This window comes from Falco rusticolus, chromosome 2, assembly GCF_015220075.1.
Source record: "Falco rusticolus isolate bFalRus1 chromosome 2, bFalRus1.pri, whole genome shotgun sequence".
In the NCBI taxonomy this organism is placed as follows: Eukaryota; Metazoa; Chordata; class Aves; order Falconiformes; family Falconidae; genus Falco; species Falco rusticolus.
The window spans coordinates 93,255,024-93,277,978 of record NC_051188.1 but is presented as its reverse complement, the minus strand read 5'-3'; the positions used below and the strand labels follow the sequence as shown (position 1 = coordinate 93,277,978).

The 22,955-nt window shown below is 42.2% G+C and overlaps 1 long non-coding RNA gene across 1 annotated transcript; it reads right to left on the bottom strand.

The window, feature by feature from the left end:
- Positions 1-3,644: 3,644 nt before the first annotated feature.
- Positions 3,645-18,296, bottom strand: LOC119143258. The gene is made up of 4 exons (XR_005102641.1): positions 16,278-18,296; positions 14,808-15,009; positions 4,779-4,920; positions 3,645-3,862 (listed from the first exon to the last, which is right to left on the bottom strand). It is a non-coding gene; the product is annotated as an uncharacterized LOC119143258 (long non-coding RNA).
- Between the last annotated feature and the right edge of the window lie 4,659 nt (positions 18,297-22,955).

The window sequence follows — 22,955 nt, the reverse complement described above, 5'->3', positions numbered from 1 at the left end:
CAATTGCCATTCCAGGACACTCATCAATGTCCTGGACTTCACCAATGATGGAAAAAGTAAATGTGCTCTACTGAAACATTGATGCTGCTCACAGATGTACGGGAAGTAAAACTAGACTCATTTACAGCCTTTCCTTCCAGCTGTGAATTCAGCTGTTACAAAGAGAGCTCTTGATTATTCTTGACATATTTTAGTTTTCATGCGACTTACAAAGCCTTTCTAAAAAGTCCCTTTAACAAAAATAACATCTTAATGTAATTAATGGCAGTTTGATGCAGTCATCTAAAAGTGATGGTGTTAAAATATCTGCAAGCCATTATCACATCTGAAGGAATATCACACTATAAATTAGAATAAGATTAATATTATAGTAAAATCATTTAAATAACAGGTTCAATGACTGGTATTTTCTTCCACCTCAATCCAGAACCCCATAAAAACTGTATGTTCTTTAGTATGTAATGAATTTTTACTGCATTAAAACACTTTCTAATCAACTTGGGCTGCGTGATTTATCTGCTTGATATGATTCCCAGTGCTTTAATACAGAGCAGTCCTCTAAAATAACCTGAAACAATGCAAGCTTCCTTCTTATTTTTTATTTAGGAAATTGATTCCTATTTTTTCCCCTCCTCATTCCTCACTTACCTGCATTCACAATGTAGAAAAGTTTACTTACTTAAGGCCTGAAAAAGTAGTTGGAAAGGCATTTCATTGCCTTTACTTGAGACTATTCTAAAGTAATAGTAGTCATACTTGCACAGAAGTATTTGCATTAACGTTCAGTCTAGGGTACCTTGATTAAAACAATTTTGAAAGGACAACTTGCCTTACCCACTGATAATAACTCAATCTGGAACTGCCTTGGTTGAATAATTTCTGAAAGTTTGTAGCTCTTTGGATTAAAATGAAGTCCTTGGGATATACTGGACAAGGAAGGCCAATAGCTATAAGCATTAGAAATAAGCATTTGAAAACTGTCATCATGATTTTGGGTTTTTTTTCTTTTCAGGTTAAATGAATATCTCCAACAGGAAAGAGTAGAAGATTGATTTGAACAAATGTTGAGCTTCACCATCCCTTTTTCCCTTTTGCACAAGTTGTTCAACATGATGGAATACAATACAGCTGCTCCAGAGCGAAGGCATTCTGTTCTGTGTAAAGGTCCCCTCAGAGGGGAGCGTGCTTTCTTGTGGCTGCAGCCATTTCTTCTGTAGTATTGATGTTCTCCAGGTGACTCATGTGTGAAGCTCCATGTGTCTATGTTAGATATGTCCCTTCCATATGTCTATTGCAGAGAATGAGTGTACTGGAAGCACTTGGCAGTAAGAGAGATATATATTTAGAACAGCAGGGGACTTCCCCTGGGACGGGGTCCCAGCAAAACTCTGGAAGTGCAGTAGAGACCAGGAGAGTCTGCAGATGGGATTAGCTTTCAGGGAAAGGAAGACAAGGCATGGTGCTTAGCTTTTCTTACATCTACATGCCATACTGAGAGTGATTAAGGGGAAACCGCTGACCTTCTACATATATCCTCTTCTGCTCTTCATTTTCCCTAGAGAATAGACAGCTAATTACTACAAATGACTGGGGAATAGAGCTATGAAAGGCTTTTAGTACTTACATCTTGCCTAAGTCCAAAGTTGTGATGCTTTAAACCTGTCTCATCTGGTGCTGAAAGCCTGGAAGCATATATGCATATTTAGTGCAGCATCCATATGAACACAAGCTAGATTTAGGTATTCCAAGTAGAAATAACATTTTCAAGCCTTGAAAGCCCAGATCCTGCACTTTTGGCCCATGCTTACATCCTCCTGGCACTCACAAGCTAGATACCCCTCTATCTGTGCCAGTGAAGGGGCCCAGTCTGCCAGATATCCATACACCAGGTCACTCGGATCATCACAATGCAGCACGGTGACAGTCAAGTGGAAGGGCCAGAGTGCAGGAACTGAGTTCTCCTGACCTAGCCTGTGTCCTCCCCCTCTAAAACTGTCTAGCCACTAGATCATACACTTGCTATAGCTTGCCAAACAAGGAAGAATTTCAACAGACATATCTCCTTTCACGTCCAAAGCACATCTCAGATTGCAAAACACCCTGTAGCTTTATGTTTAGGACACTCTGGTTGGAGGGAAGAAAAAAACAAGCACCAAAACCAACACCAAAATCATCAAATGAAGCAAAAAACCCCCAAACCCAATACCCTGAATAACCTGAATGCCCTTAAACCAACAACTTGAATACCTTTATTCTTATTGCCTTGGAGAAACAGATTAAGCCTTGATAATCCAACTGAGTTCTTATGGCAAATCTTGGCACTTTCTTGGGGAGAAGGGAGGAGTAGAGGGGTGCATTCAATGCAAAACTACCAGGTGGGGACTTGTTGCCAAGATGTAGGTGCCTACATCCACAGTACGTTGGGATTTAAGACTTATTTCTGTATTTCTGAGTGGCGATATAAATGTCTTATTGTTCAGTGTGGTAGTTCCTGATTATCTTCCTGTGATACCCCTCATTTTTCCACTCTTCTGCTTTATGGAGTAGTACACCCCGTTGTGGTGGTCAGGCATGTAAAAAGCAAGGTAGCAGAGCACACTGCCCTCAGGCACTCCCATTTTCTCATGTTTTTCACTGTTGGTATTTTCACAAGAGGGGAAGTGAGGTGGAGACATAAGCTCCATTCACCCATGACCTTGGATGCAATTTGATTGAAGGTTATCTAACCAAACATAATCTCTTCTGAACACAGACTCACAAAGCATTAGCTTGCTGTGATTGTTCAAATAGATGAGGAAAAGATAGAAAGGGAATTTTCGGAATCTAAACAAAGTTAGGAAAAAGACCAACAGAAAGGTTATCTTTTTTGTGGAGGTTCAAAAAATAATTCATCTTTAAAATGACTACATAAAAATAGAATACTTGGTTTCAAATTCAATGCATCTGGCCAGGTACTTTTGAAGGCTTTCTATGGCTTTGTGTGCCTGTAGCCGAAGAAACCATCGTGGCAGACTACAAAAGGGGGAGAAGGCACTATATGGTGGCATCGGCTACATTTTTCATGGATAACGTTACCTGCTGTCTACCTTGAGACATCCAATCCTTTTAAACAAAAAAGCCCAGGAGTAACTTTTCATATTGAATACAAGGCAGCTCTTCCCCTCGAGAAAACCTTTGCCAAAATCTTTCTGAGCCCAATTTCCATCCTTTACCAAGTGTTGGCAGTGCACTTGCCAGCACCAAGACAGGCACCGGCATGTGCTGGAACAGAACCTACTCAGACATGTACGTGCCCGAACAGCAGAGATTTCACTGGCTATCCCCTACCTGGCAGAAGTAGGCAACCCAAGTTAAGTGTGAAAAGTGACACACAGCAGACAGTTATAAGGTACTTTACAAGGTATTGTCCGTATTTTCCTGTTTTCCAATATATAAGTAGAATATTCTTATCTTTTTAGACACATCTTGATAACAAAGAATCTGCTCTATTCTTTTTTCATACCATGTAATACCCTTAAACAAACCTCTTCTGTATGCACACGGATCAGTCTACGAGAAAAGTTTTCTTTAAGATCTCCACCAGCCAAGAAGCATGAGGGACACCACAGACTGAATAAATAACATAAACCCCAGGAAAAAAAGACTAAACATGGGAGAATTTATTACCTTGATTCCCAAGCTTCAGATAATTTATTTGGTGCAAACACCCACCCCACTACCCATCTGCCTGAAATTTCAGGAAGACCATGTTTGTTCCATATTTCCAGGACAGCCCCCCTGAACTGGCAAAGGGGGTTTCACAAATTTCCTTGGCCAAAGGTGTCTCATCTGCTGTGTCACAAGGCACTTGTCCCCTGGGAAACTGAAAAAATCAATCCACATTTTATTCCTTAAGCAAGATTTACGCAATGCATACCTAGTTCCACCTAACATACTTTGGTGACAGGGAAGAGAAGGGCATCACAATAAAGTTAAATAAAAAAGACATTCAGACATCTCCAAGTACAGTATTCTTTGACAAGCTTTTCTGACTAATATGCAGCTGAATTAATTCACACATGGATTCATCCACTTAATAAGGCAAGCAGCTATACGTGCACTTTCATTGGGGATTATTGAAGGGCACGTTGTCATTGATAATAATTACAGCGTAACAAGGCAAGTGAGAAGCTCACAGTCATTCAGAGTGAAAAATGCCATCCCTAGATCAAGAAGTAGGGGTAACTTTTCTAGTTACACTGTAGGTCAGCCCTTGGTGTAACTTAAAAACCATGTCCCCACTGGGAGCTGCACGGCAGAGCTGGTCCACATTTGGTTTTTAGTGTTGTCATGAAAAGCTTTCTGCAGAGTGCCCAACCCTAAGCACTTCTTGTGCATGTTGTTTCCACGCCACCATGAGCTGTGGGACCTGAGCCACACATCCCATTACTGGTGGGGAAGATGGCCACGGGCAGAGCCTCCCCAGTCATGGCACAAACAGAGGGAGGATGGCTCCTCACCTGGCATGAGTGTGCAAGTCCTTGCATGCATGGAAGTGTATGCACTGCCATAACCCTGCCGCTCTGGATGCGAGGATCCTTCGGTGCTTTGACTAGGGATATGAGGAGATCTTTGGCTTTCCTCAGAAAATAAACCTTTTTCCCTGACCCCCACTTCCATGCAGTATTGTAATCCTGATAAAACACTCCCCTGTGGATGGACACTAGCCACTGAATTAGCAGTGAATTATAAAACGTATCACTCAGATCAAAAGCACTGATGTAATTTTGTCAACTTACCTTTTTACATATGCAATTTGATCCAGTCTTCCTTGGAATAATCTCTTTCCAGAAGTTTCCCTCCTTTTCTACTGTTTAGCATGGAGGATGAATGAGTCTGATGTCTAGAAGAGCACATCCTCCCTCTCCTTCTGCTGTTTCCCTGGGAGAAGGATAGAAATCCGAGTAACCCTGTCACCCTAAGGTCATGCAGGCAATGGTCTTAGCCAACAGAGGTCTAAGAGTAGCCACTTTATATAGAAAACTCAGTGGTTTTGTCTGCACTGCCTCTTAGCGCTGTTCTGGAGGGGACCCAGCTGCTGGACCCCCCGCATAGCCTGGGAGAGCAGCAGTGTCGCAGGCTGGCCCTGCAGCGTTTGGTCACGTTGGTGGGCACAGCAAGCCCTGCTTGGGATGCTCTGAGCTGTGAGGCCTTTCTCCATGTCCCCACAAGGAAAGAGATGCACAGGAGGCTGCTTCAGGTATGTGCTGCTTATCAGGGATGAAGTCTCTCCGAGATGCCTGATTCCAAGCAATAGGCTTGGTGTTTCCTGCGTGTAAAACCAGAAAGAGTAACAGAGCCATACCTGGCAGGAAAATCAGATGGTGATGGTCAGAGGTTTGTAAGCAAATTTGAGGCTGCAATTTGCTGCACCATCCCTGAGGTCAGAGATCATTTTCCTCCCAAAACACACAGTACTGATTGCTCCTCATCCCCTCCAAATTCCAGAAGCTTGAGTAAGTCCTTTGCATTGGTTACTAAAATAAGTAATTGACAGTTTCTGGAAAGGGAAGGGGAGAGGGCTTTCGGAAAACACATTCTTCTGAAAGCAGAAGCTAGGCAAATTGAACTTGAAATTGAAGTGCAATTAATCATCAGTGAGGCATTGCAACAGCTTAGCTAGAGATGTGGCAGATTCCGTGTCATTTGAAATTTCCCCCCTGTATTTCAAATCTCTCTGGAAGGAAAAATTTAGCGAAACCAAGTCAAGATTTTTCATGCAGGAGTTGTTGAGTAAACAATATGGCTTATACTGATAAATGACCACATAATTTATTTTGTAGCTTTAAAAATTATTCTCTTTCTAAAAACAATACATAATATCCCACAAATATTTACTTTGCAAATCAGAGGAGCATGTTAGTAAGCGGATATTTCTCCATCAGGGCTGAGTATGATGTGTGCATATTGTCGGTCAGCTCAGAATTGCAGCCACAAATGTGTAAAGGACCCCAGACACTCATGCACTCTTGCTTCCTTTGTTAGCTTGAACCAAACATGTGGTTTGCAACCTTTTTTTGATCTGCAGACCCCTAAATACTTTGCATTAAGCTTCTCTGTAGTATACTGCAGATTGCTCAGAAACTTTCCTCTTCCTCATTACCATATCTGTATGCTGTAGAAATAGTCATGGGAATGAATTAATGGATCTGAGAGTCCTACAAACCACTAACTAAATTACCTTTTCCTGATCCCATGACTATTCTGAGTTCATGCCCTGTTATCCTTCTGCTACTCTTCAAAGACTAAAGCCTTCAATAGGCATCCCCATTTGCCTGCATAATACAAAATTCATCCAAATCCTGTTGGAGTCTTCAAAGCCCCAAAGTTTTGTTCACATAGCAGGGAATGGTTTGTACAGAGAAAAAAGTAATAATGTTCCAGTAAGCCTAAAGAAAGTAATCAGTTAATTTTATTCTGGTTGGAGGAAAAAATCATTCTGCTTACCTCTGTGTCACATTTCCTATGTCTCGTTCCCTAACTCTATGAAAAGACCTAGTGGGTATTGAGGGTATTTTATTGTTACGTTGTCTGTCTGCCTGATGTAAACAAAAATATGTCTACTAATGACTTTTTTGGCTTAGTGTAACTCCTAACAAGACAGTGATGCTCCCCTGCTGTCTTGTACCGTATGCCTGGTTATTTATATCTGTGTAGGTGGTTGATATTTAAGGTGGCCAAGATGCAGTAAAAGCATAAAGCAATTAAAATAAATGTATCATGTCTCTCTCCCAGGTTTTGCCAGGGAGCCAATACTTAATGAGGCTTAACATTATCTGACAGCCCTTCAACTTTCCTCTAATTAACTTGCAGCAATTTGAATAAATCCTCTGAACACAGTGGGACTGTCTGTGAATGCAGTGTTTTGCATGCCACTTCAGAAGACGTTGACCTCCTTGGTGTGACTGTGAGGCCGGGGCTTTTAGTTTCTTTCTCCTTTAATTGCTCTTTCCCTTGGGAGCTGCATTGATACATTTCCCTAAATAGAAATTTCACTGTACTTTTATGAGAAGGCTCAACAGTGTATTGTATATGCTCCAGAATTCAAAATATTAATGTGTATCTTAATAAGCAGGATTCCTTGTGTTTACCTGCTACAAGTCATGTTCTCCCTTCCAAACAGTGGTCAAAATAATGGAGGCCATCTTCAAACCCCTGCTGAAGTCTCTGGGATCCTTTTCTTTCCCCAATGTGTGTCATTCTCCCCTCCAAATAGAGCTGAATAAAACCCTTTGGATGATAATTTGAAAGACGTCTAACAGGAGAATATTCATTCCTACTATCAAAGGTGACATTATTGACCAAAAAGCCTAATGTCATATTTTGAAATCCCACTTTAGTTCATCCAGATCTAACATCTTGTCCCTGTCATGAAGGGTAGGTGTGAAGCAAGTTATGATCCCTTTCCTCCCTTCACTCCTCATCTTCTGTCATAGACTAGCTCATATATCCAAAGAGATAAAGCTGAAAGATTTAAATCCCCTCAGATGGAAGAGATCACGCTTATCATCAGATATGGCTGCAAGGGTGTGTTGTGTTGGACAAACCGGAAGATTCTTTATCCCTGCTTCACCATATCCTACATGTAAAAACCTTCCTCATGGCAGAAGGATCATTTAGAGGAGAGTACACCCAGTCAGTGTTCCCCGCAGAGAAATAATTTTTCTTCTTTGTAGTGGGTACTTCCCTTGGAATTTTGCATGTGGTATAGAGGTCAAAAAAGAAAATATAGTGAAGATGGACTGATTCTCAGCAGATGCAGAGGGCTACTGATTCTCACTAGTGACAGTTGTGCTTATCTTTGCTAATTACTTACATTTTAAGGTCAAGAATAATTGTGTACATACCTGAGAAGGTGTGGGTGCCCAAGACGCTACATACTCTCCCAGCATGTGTCACTTGCTGTCATAGACAGGTGAGGCTGACTGTAAAAGTGTTTGCTTAATGACTTGTTAACTATCAGTTATCAGTCTTAATTCTTTTCAATATAGTCCAAAAGCTACCCTCAAGGTTAGCTTTAATATGACAGAAAAGGAGAAGGAGCCATGTTGCTAGGTCTTGCATAGTTGCCTGAAATCCCCTTTGACAACACATTTACCATAGCAACGGTGCTTTATTAGTGTTTTGTCAATTTGTGACCACTAATTTACGGCATAGTTCTGTAGCTTGTTGTGTTTATACTGGAAAAAACCCTTCACAGACATTTTCAGGTTCTTTCCGTGGTTGTTCCGGTCTCTTATTAGGACACTGGTTAACAAGCCAAGCTTATACAGCTCAGCTTTTGCTTGTACAATTCATCCTACCTTGTCAGCTTGATTTGGTGCTGGGAAACTCATATTCTTGAGCAAACAGTTGCTCTTCTTAAGACTTACAACCTTCTGTATCATCAATATAAAGTGTTGATCTTCAGCTCTTCTTTTGGGTTCTTAGAGTATACCCTTCCAGGGAAATATTACTTCATTTGTCATTCAACAGCTGAAGTCACCTTTAGTCTTCCCATTCAATACATTGGCTAGCTTCAGTCATTACTTTTTTTCTAGAAATTGCTTTTGCCACACAGTAGGCCCCTTTTTCTTCCTCCCTTTTTTTATTTTTGGAAACGGACAACTTTGCCAGAGTACCCTTTGATGTAGGTTATACTTTTCCCTACAGCTTCACAGATAACAATTCATGTGCAGGGTGAGAGAGCTCAGAAAGGGCAGAGAAGCAGAACCCGGACTAACAAAGTGAAATCCTGGGAAAGGAAACAGGCTTGATATGAAGTTTTCCTAATGTGGAGGTCTATTGACTCACAGAATAGTCTGCAAAGAAGCAGGAAAGCCCTGGTAAATGACACATTTTAAACTATTTAGGAGTAGAGCTTATGGGGACTTTTTCTGATGAAAGGTGAAATGTGAACCACTGGAAGGCAGGATTTCTCACAAAAGAGCATCACCTAAGTTTGGTAAGTTGGAGTTTCTACTCAGACATTGGTGGAAAAGGTGTACTATCAACCTCCTAATGGTCAACAGTTTTATGAGTAGGGTGCTTATCTGCACTGTGATTCCACCTTCCACAAATACAAGATATTGAAACAAACAAGGCCAGGAGGAGAGAAGACACTGAAAAACTTGGACCTCAGGCTCAGGAAATCAGTGGAGAGCCTGATGGTAAGTCCTGGTCTGCATCAGGCAGACCAAACAGAACAACAGAATGGAAGGGACCTCTGGAGGTGATCTGGTTCAACCTGTCTGCTCAAGCAAGCCACTTAGACATGGTTGTCCAGGACCATGTCCAGATGGCTTTTGAATATCTTCAAGGGCAGAGACTTCACAGCCTCCCTGAGCAGCCTGTGCCAGGCTCCGTGACCCACACAACAGAAGTATTAAAATTTGTATTTCTGATATTGCTTTTCCAGCTTGTCATGGCTTTTCTAATGTCCCAGTAGAAAGGTTTCTTGTAGAAACACTTTTCACCTAGCTTCCATTTTGAGAAAAGTACTTGGAAGGTACAAAAAAGTAATTTACTGCAGTTCTCCTTGTTTTCAGAATGGCAAGGACAATTATGTCCACAGCAGTGGGATACGGGTGCTTTCTCCAAGAGCACCAAACTGCCATTGGTGCACGTGTAGAGCCTGGGGATAAAAAGATAGGCTGAGGGATCAGGAAGGGCAAACTCTCCTTGAACGAGCACCTCTGCAACATATTCCAGAGTAACCCTGTTTTCCCAGTAGTCTTTGGCCTCAGATACTCCTCCCTGGATTTTGAGGGCTTTGTCTTGTTCTCAGATGGTAAACTGGATTGTGGAGGCTAAATATTAGATCAAATGAGTTGTCATGATACAGGATCCCATGAAACAGTTGCAGGGAGCAGAGGATTCTTGCCCTCCTATAGGCATGCTCAGACAGAGTAACTAATAACCTGTCACCCATGCCCAGTTGCATTCTGTGTGGAAAACTAGTAACGTAACAGAAATTTATGCTTACCTGAAGACATTTACAACCAACAGCTTGTATAACATTTGATATGAGTACATCAGCAGCAAGACAGCAAGACTGAAGAGGTTGGGGTAACATCCCATAGCCATCTACAGAAAAAGCCTTTGTATTATTTTCATAATCCACATACCTGCTGCTCTTTCAGGGATGAACCCTGGAGTCATAAAATCTTTGAGTGCAGAACCCCAAAGACAAGCTTCCTGGCAGAACCATCAAACACATTTGCATTCATATTCCAAATCTGAATCGCAAAACAGAGAGAAGATGCTGAGGTGGTTGCCCTGCAGGAAGCCCTAAAATAGGAGCAGAGGGCACCATTCAGAAGAGGGAATGTTGCCATTAGTACTAAACTTCCAGTTGTTTTGTCCTGCATGCATCATGGGACCATGAGGTAAAAGAAAATGAACACTGAGAAGAACACACTGTTATTACGAAACAATTCTGACTGTATGTATTTTTTTAACTTATAACCTTCTGTTTCCTACCTGGCAATGAGATGTTTGACCTTGAAGTCTCAGTGTATTAACTCTTGCTTTTTGTTCTTTTTTTTTTTTTTTTTTTTTTTAATATTATGCCTCTTCATTGCCTTAGTGGCAGAGCAAATTATGGACCAAGTGAGAAACATGTAATGGTCTGTTTTCACAAAAGCAGAGAAACCAAAAAGAGTAATGTCTGCAGGCAGTCCACAGAAGTCTACAACACAAGTATGTAAAGTGTTTCCTGATAAATTGCAAAGGGATCCTTTGAGGACTGCTATTAACAAGTGCAAATTTTGGAGAGAAATGCCCTTCTGCCTTTCCCTTAGTGGGGATTATCTAATGCATGTCCCACAGGAAGAGAAAGAAAAGAGGTCATCCTACCTTTTTGAACAACCCCCATGCATAACACTTGTCTAACCAAGAGATCACATCTCCAAAGGGTCTTACTTCAGCGGAGGAACTAATGTGACTCACAATCTTGGTGATGATTTCTTCAAGAGTCTCTTGCATGAATGGACATCTTATACAATCACAGTCCTTTTCTTACAAGAGATGTCCTTCAGAGAAGGTATTACCTAATAAGGTCTTCACCCCACAGAACGACTCAGATCTCAAACTGCTTGCAGAGCCTAAACTTCCCAACAATTAGAACATCATCCTATTGTCAGGGACAAGAAGGAATGGCAGCAAGAAAATGTGGACACAGGGCTGCTAAGACAATCAATATATTTTATGTTCTACCTCCTCAGTCACTAAAGAATCTCCCCATGCAATTTCAAGTAATATCACAGACAGTAATGTGGGGGAGGAAGGGCATATCTATCTATCCTTTTTTTTTTTTTCCAGATTATAGTTTTCTGCTTTTTGAAGATAGGTGCAATGTCAGCAATTCTCCAGTTAAATGACTCGATAAAGTCCTTGACAGAAGTCTTGCAACTTCACATGGTGAGCCTTTCAGTCTATTAAGGTAAGGTGGTCTGTCCCCTTGACTTGAGGACGCTAATCTCTCAGAGTATTGAGTCAATGCAGAGGTGGCAATTTTTATTTCTATGTTTTTGTTCTGTTAGCTTTTTCATCTAGCCCCAGTTTTCTTCTTTGTCACCCAAGGATAAAAATAAAAGGAAAGCTATGGAAAAGTTTGCAGGCTTCTGCATTAAACTCTTTCAAAGCCTACCTGCTTGGGGAGTCTTCATGTACAACAGCCTTACTGGGTTTACAGACCATCTCTTGCGCCTTCCTGACAGCTCAGCAAGGTGACGGAATGGTACAGAAACCGAAGTAATGCTTTTGAAGGTTTAGAAAAAGAATTAGCCTGTGCAACAACTATCAAAACATTATTGTGAATGACTTAAATGTTAACTACCAGATGAAATAGCATCTGAGAGCTAAACTGGACTCAATTTGAACCAAGAAGTCTGTTTCATAGTTAAGGTTTATGGAAGCTGTATTGCTAGAGGACTTTACAGAACTACCATAGCCTGTTTGCTATGGTATATAGCATTATACAATATATAGCATATAGCTATATACAATATATACATATAGCAAAATACAGTTGATTGAAGTAGTAGAAATCATGAGGATTTTAAGAATATCCACTGTCTGTAGATTTGTCGGTGATTATCAAGTGATATGTTACAGTCTGGATTTTAGAAACTAGGAACTGTTATGCTCAAAAGTTTTTTTAAATGATTTGTTGTTAGTATAACTGAAATGGTAACAGTAAAATCCATATTAGTCCAGACTTAGTTACTACAGGTAAAGAAAGAATAACAATACAATCAGAGCTGATAAACAAACACTTCTTATTTTCCATCACTTCTGAGGAATTATGCTGACCCTTTCCCTACTCCTCTGGGCCCCAGCATAGGTGGTTTCATGCTGCTGGCGGTGATGGGGTCGTTATAGCAAGTCATCAGCATTTAAAAGCTTTTGCTGGAAAGAACACGATGTTCACGAGGATGGTTTCATCTCCCTCACTCCAGAATCCAGCTGGGGGCATTATAATCTTTGCTAACATGTTTTACACCTTTACTTTTTACCCACAGACACCCAGTCAATCTGAAAAATCATTATTACAACTAAACCAAGTAAAACAAAGCTTCAAGCAGGCCACAAAATAGTCATAGAGAGCAAGCCTGAGAAGCTGCAGTCCTGAGAACTTGCAAACTCAGCAAAAACCTCCTGGCCTATCACTAGGAGCAGCAATACCGTATTACATGCCATAATATCAATATAAGCATGTTTTTCAAATGAAAACTTCAGTGATGAACAGTTTGCCTCTGCTGGCTGCTATGTGGGCTCTGCTTTTCACTGGAAGCCTTTCTTAAGCAGATAGAAAACTTTCCTTAAAATCTGTTGCCTTGCACAGCACATTTGCAGTTCCCTGTCCTGCAAAATGTTATTCTGTACTGCTTTTAATGCTAGATAAAAACTAACTGGGAAGAGGTCAAATGGCTTTGCCTGCTCTGGGAAGAGTTTGCAAATCCCTACAAACAAAAAAATAACAGCAGCATTCACTTCAGTTTCTGTGAAACTGCCCTTCACAGCCAGAAACAGAGGTCAGGCTTACATTTACAAATCTACTTCCAATTAGTGCAGGTGTGAAATGAAGGTGACATGCAGGTAATTGAATGCTACTGTTGTGATTGTATGGAGAAGTGTAAGCAAACTGTGGACGGTGGACCAAGCTCCTTCCCCTCTGGAAGCTACCTGTGCTTTCAGAATAAATCACAGAATCAGAGAATAATTGGAGGCTGGAGGGCACCTCTGGAGATCATCTAGCCTAACCCCACACTCAGGGCAGGGTCAGCTAAAGCAGGTTGCTCAGGACTATATCCACTCAGGTTTTGAATGTTTCCAGGGATGGAGACTGCACAGCTTCCCTGGGCAACATGTACCAGTGCTCAGACACAGAATAATTTTTTTTTTTCTCTATGTTTAAGTGGAACCTTCTGTGGTTTGGTTTGTGCTCACTGCCTCTTGTCCTCTTACTAGGCACCACTGAAAAAAGCCTGGCTCTGTCTTCTTTACTTACCCCCATCAGGTATTTATAGACATAGATAAGATCCTCCCCCCCCAGCTCTCTCAGCCTCTCCTTGTATGAGAGCTGTTCCAGTCCCTTAATCACCTCTGTGGTCCTGTGCTGGACTCACTGTAGCGGTGCTGTGGAGCCCAGAGCTGAGCCCAGAACTCCAGCTGTGTCTCAGCAGTGCTGAGCAGAGGGGAAGGATCACCTTCCCTGACCCGCTGGCAACGCTCTGCCTAATGCTCCCAGGAGGCTGTTGGCTGCCTTTGCTGTAAGGACACATTGCTGGCTGATGTTTAACTTGGTGTTACAGGATCTCCTGAGTCTTTTCCTGCAAGAGTTTTGTGTCACTTGTAAACAAGCTGAGGGTGCACTTTGTCCTGTTGTCCAGGTCATTGGCCCCAGTATCAATCCCTGCTATATGCTATTAGCCACTAATCTTGTTATAAAAGGCTATCCGTTTGGGTAAGCAAAACATTCCCTTCATAAATCCATGCTGACTACACCAAATCGTCTTCTTACTCTTCACGTGTCGGTCTGCAGAGAGCTGCTAGCAGCCAGAAACTAAAGGCTAGAAATAAGGGCTTCATTAACCTCATCTCAACTTTCAGGTGATGAAAAATTTCCTTTCAGTTGCTTTTCCTAAACACCGGTGCCCATGGTGTGCTGGCTGTCTGAGAAGGAGCAGCAAGCACCATTCCATTCTGCTGGCTCCCAAGCACGGTACAACAGAAACCCACTTTTTTAAAATGAGGACAGGACTTGTGAGGTAGGAGAGTGGGAATGACTGCAGAAAGAGATTAGATGGGGAAAGCTAAATCATAGAATTCTTGGAAGAAAATCAGGGCTGGGGTTCAGAACATGGGGGGACCAGAGTAAGGTGGAAAACCTAGGAAGAAAAAGATTAAATCTGTATGGAGATGGAAGATGAATATAGGAAAGGTGTGGGTGAGCAGGTGGGAGATTACTAACTGAGGAAGAACCAGGGATGAGTTTGGTGATGGGGTCAAAGAAAGAAGGGCTTCAGGACATGCTGGACCACCAGGGAGGAGCCCCTGAGCCACATCAACACTGAAAATGTGGTATGGCCTGAAACAGAGGTCAAACTAATGAAGGCTGCTGGGATTATTGGTTTGCATTTCGCGACTGGTTTGCATTTCTCCAGTCACTGCCAATTGCAAGGGGAAAGGAAAATCAAAGGGAGAAGCAAGGGAGGAGGGAAGAGAAGGAAGAAAGGGAAGAGAAAGGTGGCAGAAGAAGACACAGAGCTGGGAGCAGAGCTTACCATGTCCTGCTATCAGAAATGTTCTCTCCTTGTCCTTCTGGTCCTCTGGATTTTAGAGATGTTGTTAGTCCTGTCAGATGTATTTCTCATGGTACCTGGAAGCTACAGTTCCTGGTGGAAGGATGAGGTCCTGGTGCAGGGAGTTGTAGGCTGTTCTAGAGATGTAGGTCTTGCTTTGCCCTTATCAACTGCTCTGTACATACTGCCAAGCAAGATACATAAACATGGCATTTTAAAAGAAGCAATCATGATGCTTACATTCTCTGTATGTCTAGCTTGATGAACAATAACTTCCTCACAGTTGCAACTGAAATGAAAACCAGCTGCATATTAAGTATTTACAGCGCTACATAATACTAACAGCTGAGGGGAAGAAAAAAAAAAAGATGCCAGATACCTCAAGTGGGCATCCAAAATTAGGAATCTTGCTGTGACTTTGCTTCCTGATTGTACAGTGGGGACTCCTTGCTGAGAAATTGTAACAATGGATTGACTAATGCTTGCGTAGAAGACAGTCATGGCAGTGATCAGCTGCAGAGAAAAGCACTGGAGGATGGTAATAACCTTATCACCAGGGCATGGTTTGAATAGCCTACAATGAATGAGTCAGGGTGCCAACATGCTGAGCAATGAGAAGGAACCACATTATTCCACACGCATCTGCAGTGATGATGCAGGGTCTAGAGGAAGGACAGTTATCATACAGTTAAAGACCATAGCAGGATTCATAGATCCACAGAAATTTAACTGAGGCTGAAGGGGCAGTATCACTCCTAGCATTGCTCAGCTTTTCAGTGATTCATCCTGAAGCTTTAGTCCTTGTGATTGTAATTAGTTGGTATGGGTTAGTAAAATATGCACTAAAAAGTAGAAAAATGGAGAAATAATTTTAAATTGTTTCTTTTGCTTCATGCCTGTTAAAAAAAATATAGACTTCAAGAGAGGAATAGGGGTTGTCAAACATCAGTGCTGCCTTTCCCAGTAGTGTTCAAGTTAAGTCCAGTAAGCTTCCCACCACTAACATCCAAAGCTACATCTTCTAAAGCTCGGTCCTCTCCTGAAGGCCAGCCCTAAGGGTGACAGAGTCCTGGTGCCCACACGGCTGTGCAGGTTAACCTGGCTGCTTGCCACAGCCTCTGATGGAGAAAGGCAGGAGGACATCAGCACGCCTGTTTAAAGTCCCACAGTCCCTCCCTTTCCTTATCCTTGGCCCATCTCTTGTCATCCTTGTTATTTTGGCATCTGAAATATCCTAAGGATGTGCACACTCCATCTAGTGCCTGACTTCTGCAAGAGATGGAAGCATGCAGTATGCACATGCCATCCCTCTCCCCCGTTAAATTTTGAAGCCATCATGTTTAACGTATCATGATAACAGCTGGCCAGGCAAAGAAGCAAAACTATAGCTGCATCTCTAACGTCTCTATTATAGAACAAAATGCCCAGAAACACAAACTCAAAATCTCTTACCATACTGTTACACTGTTAGAAAAGCAGCGTTCCTCAGAGGGGTTGGTTTGGGAGTTAGCGCAGGCCAGGAGGGACCAGTCCGGATTGCTGATGCAGTCACTTTGTTTTGGAGAGGTTAATGGTAGGGGCCTGGCAGTTTTCTTTGCTATTGGCCTCAGAAGCAGCAAACAGCCGCAGCATATGTATTAGCACAGCTGTAGCTTATCTGTGTCCGCTCAGAGAACAAGGCTGCTGCCTAGCCATTAGTAAACACCAGAGAATCCACATAGGAGAAGTTAGTGCCTATTCTCTAGAGGGCTGACAAGAAACCCTAGCTGGAGTCTGACCTGTGAGATCCTTGGCCTAAGGATCTGTGGGCTAAAAACAAGAGAGCTTGTTCTCTGTGTTCATATAATATTCCCTCCTAAACCAATTCACCATCCATGCAGAAAAACAGCTTTAAATCACATTCTTTTTATCGTATTACTGTGGGTTACCTCAGCAATGTGCTTGCATGACCAGGCTCCACAGTTTCAGCTCTGGAGGTACACGCTTCACAGCATTCTCTGTGGTCAAGAAAAAGTGGTGCTAGTGGAAATAGTCATGCCAAGTGAACTTTGCATCTGAGGCCTTAGCACCTAAGGATTTAAACATCACAGTCAGTGTCCTGAACTGCACCTGGAGATCAGGTGAAGTCAACCCTATCTCAAAAGTAATGTCGCTATGTTCTCCCAGTGTCCACTTTTTGCTGAACAATTGGGCAATTTGATTTTATAGCAGCTGTAGCTTGATCTCTCCCCAAACAGCTGACAGTACTGCACAGGACATTAATCCAAACTCCAATCTTGAAGTCAAGATATCTCAGGTAAAAATTTGTGTTGTGGAGAAATAGCTAAAGCATTTGTACAGAGCAAAAATGACCAGCAAAGCCTCCAAGGTTTCCCTTTATAAACACAGGGCAGAATGAGGGAAGGGTAGGAGGATGCATTATATTGTGCTTATTAGCCTGGTGACATTCTTTGTTCTACACAAAGCTGTAGGATAAATGAGCTTTTCTTTCTTTTTTTATTTTTTGTCATGTTTTCATTTCTTTTCTCTGGGAGAAGCATCACATCCAATGCTTCATGAAACAAACCAGCCAAATTATTCTGATTCATTTAATGACCATTTGGCACCCTTTCCTTGCTCACCCACCTACCAGATAAATAAGCTTATTAAACCTTTGGACTCTTTAGATAGGTAAGGACTGTGAACAACATCCGATGATTCTCAGCCACACTGAGAATAACATCTACAATCTGACCATCTGATTGTGCTGTTTCAGATGTGCACGGAGCTTCGTTCTGCCCCTTTGGTGGGTGAGATTCAGGTAAATACTAACTCCGGTTCATACCCCACTTCCCCCTTAAGTGAAAGACACCCACTCACAGTGGTCTGAAGGAAGCAAAAGCACTCTCCAATCTGGTTCCTGATGTTGGCAATGGGTGCAGAGGAAATCAGGTTGTGCTGTGGCACCTGGATGCTGTTCAGCTTCAGTAAAGCCAAATCAAATATGGACTTCTTTTTCTCAAATATGAAACACTTACCAGAGGGAATCCTTAATTCCAGTTTCATCATGCACTGCAGTTGCATATGGATGAAATGCTGCCCTTAAGTGCAAATACGTGAACCTATATCCTCAGGTCATCCACACATCAGAGAAAGAGGTCCCCTGCAGTCATGGAATCTGGCTATAAGACATCCAGGAACTACTGGTGCAATGAAGAGTACACTTACACACCTTATACTTTGGAGTAGCAGGGATTTGGGGATTTCTTTACAACTAATTCCTGAGATGTGTTTGAAAATTTAACAGGATTGCGTAAAGTAGTGAACATGCCCCTACACTAAGGGCTGGCCACCTGTGAGTCCACAGGACCTCTCATTCACACTCTGGCACAAGCAAAATTTGTGTACTACGGCATCTAGATAGCTTTGAGAATCTTGATATCAAGGGAGGTTGTGTGACTTTGTCATTTGGAACATGAAAAAAGTTACCAAACTTACAGGAGTCTTTTTTTTTTTTTTTTTTTGGGGGGGGGGGGGGGGGGAAGGGGGATGTTGACCTGGATTTGGATTCAAAAGTGCCTTTGAGGCAATGTATAATGCTCAGCATTTTATTTTATTTTTTTTAATCTGCCTTTTGAACTCTTTCAAAAGTGCTTTCCAAATCCCTCAGCAATGTTCACATTCGTGTCTTATACTTGTGACACTAAAAATACTAATGGTAACGGCCACCCTTTCATGAGGCTAAGGGAACAGAAGTGCCTCTTAAGTAACTACAAAATGCTGCAAACAAAGAGCTGCAAGTTTTCCCTCAATGAATATTTCTTTGGAGATTCAGCAGCTGATATTTTACTGAACTTGTTCTGCCTGTGGGCAATCATAATAGCTCTCAAAAAAGTAATCCACACCAAAGCTTTGAGCTATAAAGCAGAAAGTTGCAGGAAATTAGGTTTATTTTGCTGTTAATGGACAGAGGCAAAATCCTGCAGTAACTCAACTGTTTTTTTAATTTTTAAATGATCGAAAGAGATTAATAAAATTTAAGAGACAGAATAACTTGCACTTGCTATAAGCATGAAAGGGCACTGCATACTAAGTATGCAGCAATGTATATATGTAATGAGCCAGAAAAGGAGCCAGGAGGCAACGTGCTTCCATAGATATGAGTCAATAAATGCATTAATGAAAGAAAGAACGGGTTCTTAGAGAGAAAATTATTTAAAGTGATCAGAAAAAGAACAGAAGTAATCTGTACAAAATTCCACCAAGAAATCTTTTTTTTTCCCTGGTTATATTAGAATATCTGCACTTTAATAGAAGCCTGAGGCAATCAAAATGGTAGTTAACCCACTGTGCTTTTACTGTCAGCCAAAGTAGCCTCAAAGGCTGATGTGTGATATGAAACAAGGTTGTTAATTCCAACCCACATGCTCCGTATTACCAGCCAGCGCACAAAATACAGTACTGCTGAGGGAACAGCAGCCTCAAGATGACCATAGCTGGAGCTTAATGGCAAAATATGCATCAGTTAAGATGGGGTCCATACTACATGAACCAGAAACTCTTCAGCGCTTAGCTGTCTGTGATGCATGGTTTCCACCCACCTGGTTACAGCACTGCTCCTCTGATGGACTCAGGCTGCAAGGGTAATTTCTAATAGAGCGAGCCCAGAGGCATGCAGATGATCGAAAGCAAAGCAGACCTGCTGTCTCCTTTCCATTATGGTTTTCATGGAGCCAGAAGAAACTGGTGAAGGAGCTCTGCATCCTATCTACACCAGCCGGCTGCAATCTGCTGCACAGAAGCAGCACACAGTAAGTTTGTGATGCCATTCCTGCTCCCTACATGTTTTTCTCACTGATATTTGCAGTAACTCTAGGCAGCTCCTGTAGAAGATTCAGAGAAATGAGAGCACTATCAAAGTAACTGCCTCTGTCTGCACCAGGCAAATGCAAGTCTTCAGGCAGCCACTTGTATGTCTTACTAAATTACCTTACCTAGAGGGATGTGTGAAGATCTGCTGTAATAATTCACAGCATATATTACATTTAAAAGGCCTAGCCTACATGTAGTCAGTATGTGAAGTCATTTATTTCTAAGACATGAAGCTGAATTAGATCATCAAACGTAATGCCTACATCTCCTAGACAGCAGACTGTGGAAAGCAGTATGAACAAAGCACTGCAGACAGGCCATGGAAATAAGACGTTTCCCTGAAGTCAGAGTCACTGCACAGTGTGCGACAGTTCGGTTGGGTGGCTGTGACAGCAAAAGGGTTTGTAAAGTCCTCTGCTGCGTGTTTTTTAGGAGAAGGCTCCAAGGAGCACTCTTGCCCAAAATAAATTACAGGAAGGACTCTTGCCTAGGGCTGCTGTCTGGAAAGTAGTAACAGCCAGCCTGTGAAATTAGGAAGCCAGCAATAGCAATTACTTCCTTAGAAGAGAAAAAGGCTTTTGAAGGGTATTATACTCCAGTAAGTACTCATTCTGAACACCCAGGCAAATTTCAGTGTCTAATTTGTTAATTATATGTAATTTCAGTAGGTATGGGTGTCCCATTTTCTGAAACCGTTATTTTTTCTGTTAAGCGTTAATGAGTGTTGGGGGAAAAATACCTTAAGCAAACTGCTATGTAAAAAAACTGAGTCAACGAGCAGACATTTCCAAGACTGGAAGTGCTGCAGGATACCTCTAATTACCAGGTCACTGACAACCAGTGACCAAGCGAGAACATTTGCATTCATTTTTTGTAGACTTCTCCAGAGCTTTCTTCACAGCATCTATGAATGGTAAAAATATGAATCTTCACCATAAAAGGAAGGTAAATATAAAGCACAGTTAATCCATCCGTTAAAAGAAACCCTGAGCATTGTATGCACCCTGCTTAATCCTGCTTTCAGACAGTCGATGCAGAAAGACTAGGCAATAGTAGGAGGACAGTGAAACAAGAAAGTTTCACTGCCTTTGGATGGAAGTGGCAACGATGTCCCTTGTCCATGTGAGCCTGAGGTGGCATGCACTCCCAGCACAACTCTCCTAGCTCAGTTTTTTCCCTGATTATTACTCTCACAAAACTTCTCTGCGGAGGTGTGTGCCAGCAATACCATCTGCTGGCTAAACCTAGCACTGTCTGGAGGTGTAGGCAAAGGGAGCAGGGCAGACAGCCCACGGTGGCCGCTTCTCTGCCCCTCGCCCTGCCACTCCACAGGGCTCCTGTGCCTGGGGCAGCAGCCAGCGCTGGGCAGCTGCTGTGGCAGGGGAAAGGCAGCAAATCTCTCTCTCAGCCTCCTGAGCCAGAAATGTATTCAGTTACTCTTGTCCCACAGCTCTCAGTGTTCCGGCTTTTAGTCCTGGTTCACAGGGTTTGGGGGCTTTTAATCACCATGCTTAACAGGGAAGAAATACCTTGCCTGACCAACTCTCTGCTCCGCTGCCCAGGCACACAGCAGAGCAGATGCAAACTCCAGACTGCACAGAGATCAGGCACAATCACTTTGCCTTATCTCAGGAAAAGAAAACCTCTGTGCTATGCCCTTTGCCGGAGCTTTGCACAAAGCAGTCCCCCTTTAAGCCAGAATAAGCATGCAAAACAATTAAGATCATTTTTATGGAATGAGATAACTGAAAGGAGAGAGCATGTGCAAAACCACTTCAGGAACTGAACTGAGAGTGTTTTCAATAGCTATTTCTTTTGGATTAAGCTGTCTGGTTATATGAGCCAGGAACAGAGAAGTATCTGAGAAACCCTACAGGGCATGCAAGGAAAGCAGCCAGGAAGATTGAATAGCTTTGGCCATGTTTTCTTTTTTTTTCTTTTTTTTTTTTTTTTTTTTTGAGGGAGTGGGATGGGGAGTATACTTTATTTACAAATAGAATCACAGTATTTCAGTCACCCAGCTTCTGTCCAAGAAGTGGCTAAAGAGGCTGGGAGCCTTCGGCCTGGGGAAAGAAGAGGCTATAGAGAAGGATGACATAGAAGACTATCAAGGGAATACCGAGGAGTGAGGAAGAAACAATTGTTCATTTTCTCAGTTAAAATTAGCTGGAAAATCTTGCAGAACAAATGGGACATATTAGCCATATACAAAATATGGAGCTATAGATCTCTTTATAGGATGCCATGTGTGCTGAGAATTTGCATGGCTAGGCAGACGTCCAGGCTCTGAGGGTGCCACCAGCACTTACTGCCCCTGGCAACCCCCTGGGGTTGGAGGAAGATCTATTTCCAACGTGCCAGGGATAGCAAGGATAGAGATTGACTCCATTTCATTCTAGGAGGGGATTTGAATTTTGCTTTCATCACCTCTAAAGAACGTGTCCCAATAGCCCAGCTGGTGGATAATGTTTATCATGTGTTTTGTTCTGTTCCTGCAAGAAAAATGAGCAATTTGCTTGATTTGGATTGAACTGTTTGGGTTCTAGCCTTAGAAGTAACAGAAGTAATTATAGCTTGAAAGAGAGAAGAAGTTACTTCTTAACCTTTGTTCTATGAGGGAAAGGTTTTGTGTAGGGTCTTCAGCTGACTGAAAAAAAGACTGGGGGCTGTGAGCAAAGATATGCCCCTCTAGCAGCCAGTAAGCACAGACAGTAAGCTGGTACTGCCAGGACCTGAGGAGTGCTTTGCCTTTTCTGTGGGATGAATTAATAGATTTAACCCCAAGGAAGGCACCTTGCACTCACTGAGGTCTGATTAGCTGAGGAGCGGAAATACATGCCACCTAATTTGAGCCTGTGAATATGAATGGAGTTATTTTGAAAACGGGATATCTCTAGTTCTTATTGAAAAGACTTGGATAGGCAGAGGTGCTGCCTACCAGCTTATAGGACAAATTATATATAAACAGTTGGAAGGGGCTAGGAGTTTGTCAGCCTTAGCTGTCATGCTCACCAGGAGAGTGCAAAAGGGGAGTTACGTACAGGGGTGATGCACCTTCAGAGAGGACTGGGGAGAGCAAAGCAGCTGCTGGGAGCTTTCCTCCATGCAGAAGCTCACAATATTAACAGTTTCTGTTTTGGGACAATTATTTAGTCAAAGACAAAACCAACACAATTCCCATTCGCCAAAAACAGTTGATAAAAAGACCAGTTTCAATGACAAGACAACCCTATACTTGTTGTATTCATAACATCTTTCCAGGGTCTGTTGTGAACATTC